This window comes from Rutidosis leptorrhynchoides, chromosome 3 (assembly GCF_046630445.1).
Source record: "Rutidosis leptorrhynchoides isolate AG116_Rl617_1_P2 chromosome 3, CSIRO_AGI_Rlap_v1, whole genome shotgun sequence".
Taxonomy (NCBI): Eukaryota; Viridiplantae; Streptophyta; class Magnoliopsida; order Asterales; family Asteraceae; genus Rutidosis; species Rutidosis leptorrhynchoides.
In genome coordinates, this window is record NC_092335.1 from 184,757,160 (window position 1) to 184,763,831 (window position 6,672).

Genomic DNA, 6,672 nt, shown 5'->3' on the forward strand with positions numbered 1-6,672 from the left:
TTTAAAGATATCCCGCCCACCGTACCCAGTCAAGCGTATGTGGTTATATATAAATACGTCAAATTATAAGTCTATATATTAAATTAACGAGGTATCATTTAGTTAATATAAAGCCCATTAATAGCCCATAGTCTAATTTCTACAAGTGCCGTTCTTTTATCCAAACCCCAATTATGGTCCAAAGCCCAATTACCCAATTTTAATATTTAGCCCAACATCACGATTACTTCGGCATTAAATAAGCATAATAATAACTTAGCTACGAGACATTAATTTAAAAAGGTTGAACATAACTTACAATGATTAAAAATAGCGTAGCGTTACACGGACAGAATTTCAACTTACACCCTTACAACATTCGCTAACATACCCTTATTATTAGAATTTAAAATTAAAATTAAAATTAAAATTATAATATATATATATATATATATATATATATATATATATATATATATATATATATATATATATATATATATATATTATACGAGTGAGATAGAGAGATAGATCATTTTTTTGATCAACCAAAACTGCGAATTTATAGGAGTGTGGCCTGATACCTACTGCCATGCGATCGCATGGAAAATGCACCTCCAGGCCATGCGATCGCATGGCCTCTTTTTCAGCTCACATGAGCTTGTTTTCTTTCTTGCCGACGGTTTTTAATATAATATATAATATATAAATAATTTATATAATTATTTAAATATTATATTATATTTGTGTGCATAGTTAACTTGTAATTTTTAGTCCGTTGCGTCGAGCGTTGAGAGTTGACTCTGGTCCCGGTTCCGGATTTTCGAACGTCCTTGCGTACAATTTAATATCTTGTATTTTGCGTTTTGCGTCTTGTACTCTTGTAATTTTGAGACGTTTCTTATCAATAATTTGAACCACTTTGATTGTACTTTGTACTTTTGAGCTTTTTGGTCGTTTGCGTCTTCAATTCGTCGAATCTGTCTTTTGTCTTCACCTTTTATTATTTAAACGAATATCACTTGTAAATAGAACAATTGCAACTAAAAGCTTGTCTTTCTTGAGGGATAATGCTATGAAATATATGTTCGTTTTTAGCATTATCAATACCTTTTCATCCTTCGTCCCTTGTCTAGCCAGGTTCTTAAATCACATGATACGTGAAGAGGCTCTGCAATTTCCCATTAATTTCCAATAGCAATCACTTCACGTAGAAATCTCAATTGATTTCTTGGTGCAATTAGATGAACTTTTGCCCTGTGTGTGTTTACTATTTGTTTCCCCAATCTGACCTCTATCGCCATTCCCTGTTTTATGAAGCGACCCTTCCTAATCCATTCGGACGAAGTTCATATCGATTACAAATGATTCACAATAGTTGGTTACATCGCCAGGTACTTGACCTCTATATGATACAATTTTACAAACATTGCATTCGTTTTTAAAAGACAAACTTTCATTACATCGAAAGTTGACGGCATGCATACCATTTCATAATACATTCAATTATAATTGACCTAGTAATAATCTTGATAAACTCAATGACTCGAATGCAACGTCTTTTGAAATATGTCATGAATGACTCCAAGTAATATCTTTAATATGAGCAAATGCACAGTGGAAGATTTCTTTAATACCTGAGAATAAACATACTTTAAAGTGTCAACCAAAAGGTTGGTGAGTTCATTAGTTTATCAATATCATTCATTTTCATCATTTTAATAGACCACAAGAATTTCATTTCCAGTTCTCATAAATATACGTGCCATGCATAGAGACAAAAATCATTCATATGGTGAACACCTGGTAACTGACATTAACAAGATGCATATAAGAATATCCCCTATCATTCCGAGAAATCCTTCGAACATGATAAAACAACATCGACGTACTAAAGCATCCGGTACTTTGGATGGGGTTCGTTAGGCCCAATAGATCTATCTTTAGGATTCGCGTCAATTAGTAGATCGGTTTACTAATTCTTAGGTTACCAAGCAAAAGGGGCATATTCAGCTTCGATCATTCAACCATATAATGTAGTTTCGATTACTTGTGTCTATTTCATAAAACATTTATAAAAATTGCGCATGTATTCTCAGCCCAAAAATATAAAGGGTAAAAAGGCAAATGAAACTCACAATAATGTATTTTGTAGTAAAAATACATATGATGACACGGAACAATGCAGGGTTGGCCTTGGATTCACGAACCTATATCATTTGTATATATATTAATATTCATAGTTGTAATCGAACAAATATATATATATATATATATATATATATATATATATATATATATATATATATATATATATATATATATATATATATATATATATATAAATTTATTAGTTATAAAATTTTTATATTAATAATATATATGTTTCATATATTCATTTTATATATAAAAATATTAATTTTTGTTATGTTATATGTATTTAAACATATCATTTGTATATCCATGATAGTAATTATAATAACACCAAAATAATATTGATAGTGGTAAAAATGATAATAATTATAATACTTAATATTATTAATAATAATGTTAATAATTCTAATAATGATAATAAATGTAAAAATATTAACTTTACTGTTAATGATAGTTATGGTAATGGTTTTAGTATTTACGTAATAATACTCATGATAAGATATATAATAATACTTATAACAATAATAATCATAATAATGACTATAGTACTTATAATGATAATTATAATACCAATAGTAATTATAATACTAGTGATAATAATAATAATAATAGTAATAATAATAACCATAATATCTAGAGTAATATTACTTTTACTAACGCTAATAATAGTGATATTAATAATAATAATAATACTTATAATACTATTAATAATGATAATAATGGTAATAATAATTATAACTACGTTAATAATAATACTAATGCTTATAAATGATACTAATACTAATATTTAATGAAAATAATAATAACATAATAAAAAATGATAATTTTAATCATTCTCATAATAATGATGAAATTTCTTTAACGGGTAGGTACTGTGACGACCCGAAAAATTTCGACTAATTTTAAATCAAACTCTTGATACAATTTAGTATTTTTGACACGATAAAAAAAAGTCTGTTAGGTTGCGTCTCAAAATTTTTGAACTGTTTCAAATACCCTTCGACTGCTTTCGACGATTCACGAATAATTAATTGTAAATAGATATGTGTGTATGTATATATAAATAATAATTCGAAATAAAATTTGAAGTATTATATGTTGTTGTTATTAAAAATTAATAAAATAAAAATAGGATATTATAATTATTATTTAAAATATATCTCTATATATAGATAAATAATATTAAAAATAAATATTAAATAATTTTAATACTCGTTTAATGTTTCGTTTGATATTAAGCAAGTTAAATTCAAACTTATGTAATTTTAAAATAAACGGTAATACGAAAATGAGTTTTATAAATTATAGGCTTATTAATAATATATTTAGAAGTTAATTGATAAATTCTAACACTAACTACATTTTACTTAGAGTTGGGAGTGAATAATTAATGTATTTTTTATTTAATAGTTAATGATCGAATTTTATACCATAATGACCAAAATAAATGAATAAAGTTAATTTAAAAATTTAGGATTTTTCTGAGAACTTTTATCCGCCATTAATTATCAACGGAGCACGACATACTCTCTTAATTAAAAGTGTCAGCACAAGAATCTAAATAAGTGGCTGCTACCTATTCCTAATAATGAAACTAATCAATTAAGATCACTGTTTCAATTCACTTTCTGTTACATTTCCATATCATGATTCATATTTAATATTTTATTATTATTATTAATTATTATTAATTATTAATATTATGATTTTCAATATTTGCATCTATATATATATATAATATATATATATATATATATATATATATATATATATATATATATATATATATATATATATATATATATATATATATATATATATATATATACATACATATACGGGTGTGTAAGAGGAGTAGCATCATCATCGGCCACTTTCACCATAACCAAAACTCGCCAACTTCACCTTCACCATAACCACCGTCGACACCGGGTATCACCATCTCTTAACCGCCACCATGGTTCCACCATAATCCACCATAAACCCACTATCACCACAAACCGATCACCATTTTCTGCTCGACTCTAACTCGAACACCAAACACCACCTACGGTTTACAACCACTAACCACCACCTTGAATACCCTATAACCACCACTTCACCATCTTTACTGCCACACTCTCTCTCTCTTCCTTTCTCTCTCTACCATTATATTTTTTTATTCGTTTTGCTCGATCACAACTTGTTTCCACTCGACTGCTGATACTGAGACAGCCTCCACCGTCACCTGCGTTTTCCTGTTTCACTTTGTCGAAGCACCACACCTATAAACTAACTGCTACTACTGCTGCGTTCTTAATTGTAAAACACCATCATAGAACCCATTTAACTTCGCTGCAGCTGTTAATATTGTTTCTGTTTTCTGTTTCCATTCGAACGTCACCACCACCATCGTTAAAATCACCCAAAGCTGCTGTTGCAGCTGTAACTGTCACCCTACCACCGCAAGACCACCTTTAACCACCATCACTTGAAACCACCTTCACCAACCGAAAACCTACACAACCTCAACAATTGTTTTTCTGTTTTGGCTAATGATGATGAATTGAAGACGATGGATTGATTTAACAAGAACTTGAGCTCCTCTTGTTCTTGTTGGTGGCGGCTGTGGAAAGTCAAAACAGAAAGGCAATCGATTTATTTTATTTTGTTATTTAATTGTAACTTGGATTAATCAAACGGTCCTTAAAAGGTGGGTTAAAGAATTGGGCCGGATCTATTGAATTGGGCCAGTAACAAACAATATTGGGTATGGGCCGCATATGATTTATATGGATATACAAAATGGGATTTAAGTTGTTGGGCCATGATTAATTTGGGACGAGACAGATGATGGGTTAAATAAATTAAGGTGTAATATAGATCAGAAAAATAGATGTGGAGGAGTGGTATGGTGTAACATCTGTATTACATCTGGCCCACATCGGTTCGAGAGGAGAACAAAGCATGCCTTGTAAGGGTGTGGAGACCTTTCCTAGCATGACGCATTTTGGGACTACAAGCGCAGCAGATCTCATGAGAACTCTGCAGTTAAGCGTGCTCGGACGAGTGCACTACCAGGATGGGTGACCTCCTGGGAAAGTGTTCGTTGTATTTGGTAGCCAAGAAAAATCCGTGCGCCTACGGGCAAAGCGTACAATATCATGCTATGAGGATCGTGTTACCTGGGATGTCACAGATGGTATCAGAGCCAGGCCCTGGACCAAACGTGCACAGCGAGGACGCTGTGTCCCATTAGGGGGGAGGATTGTAACATCTGTGTTACATCCGGCCCACATCGGTTGAAGAGGAGAACGAAGCATGCCTTGTAAGGGTGTGGAGACCTTTCCTAGCATGACGCGTTTTGGGACCACAAGCGCAGCAGATCTCATGAGAACTCTGCAGTTAAGCGTGCTCGGACGAGTGCACTACCAGGATGGGTGACCTCCAGGGAAAGTGTTCGTTGTCTTTGGCAGCCAAGAAAAATCCGTGCGCCTACGAAAAAAGCGGACAATATCATGCTACGGGGAACGTGTTACCTGGGATGTCACATATAGAGATATATTTTAAATAATAATTATAATATCCTATTTTTATTTTATTAATTTTTAATAACAACAACATATAATACTTCAAATTATATTTCAAATTATTATATATATATACATACACACATATCTATTTACAATTAATTGTTCGTGAATCGTCGAAAGCAGTCGAAGGGTATTTGAAACAGTTCAAAAATTTTGAGACGCAACCTAACAGACTTTTTCTTATCGTGTCAAAAATACTAAATTGTATCAAGAGTTTGATTTAAAATTAGTCGAAATTTTCTGGGTCGTCACAGTACCTACCCGTTAAAGAAATTTCGTCCCGAAATTTGTGTGAGGTGGTCATGGCTAACAATAAAAATGTTTTTATGACGAATATGAGTTGATAAATTGAGTTTTATCATAATTGAGTAATATAGACAAACAATTCGATTGTTCGAAGTGTACGAGTGAAGCTATCACAAAAGAGTGAGATAATGCAATAGAGACTTAGCTTATGACGTAGTCATGTTTCAATTTAGAAAATAAGGTGCGTCTAATCTTTTGACGTTGTCTTGGTTGAATTTCCGGACTTCAAGGGATTAAGGAAATCTTCGAAATCTAAATAAGATCTGAGTCTTTGGAATTTAAGGAAATTAGGATCTTTTTAATTAAATGTGGTCATCTGTCTTGATTGCTACGTCTGATATTTTCATTATAAATTAAACCCTTCAGTTCCATTATTTTCATCACTCCTATACTTTCTTTCTTAATTCTTACTTCTAAAAGATTGTGAAAATGCTTCATCCAGTTCTAATCCTTAATATTTTCTTAATTATCATTTCTGTCATCCTTCTTTTTAATTTTCCACCCGAAGAATCTGTTTACTTCTACTGTTACCTTGGGGTGATACTATTCTTAATTCTACCGTGTCTTTATATTTCTATTCGTATTAATATCCACGATTTGTAACCTTAGTGTTGTTATTGGGCTTTATATTTTCTCTTATATTTTGGAGCTCTTTGCCTTT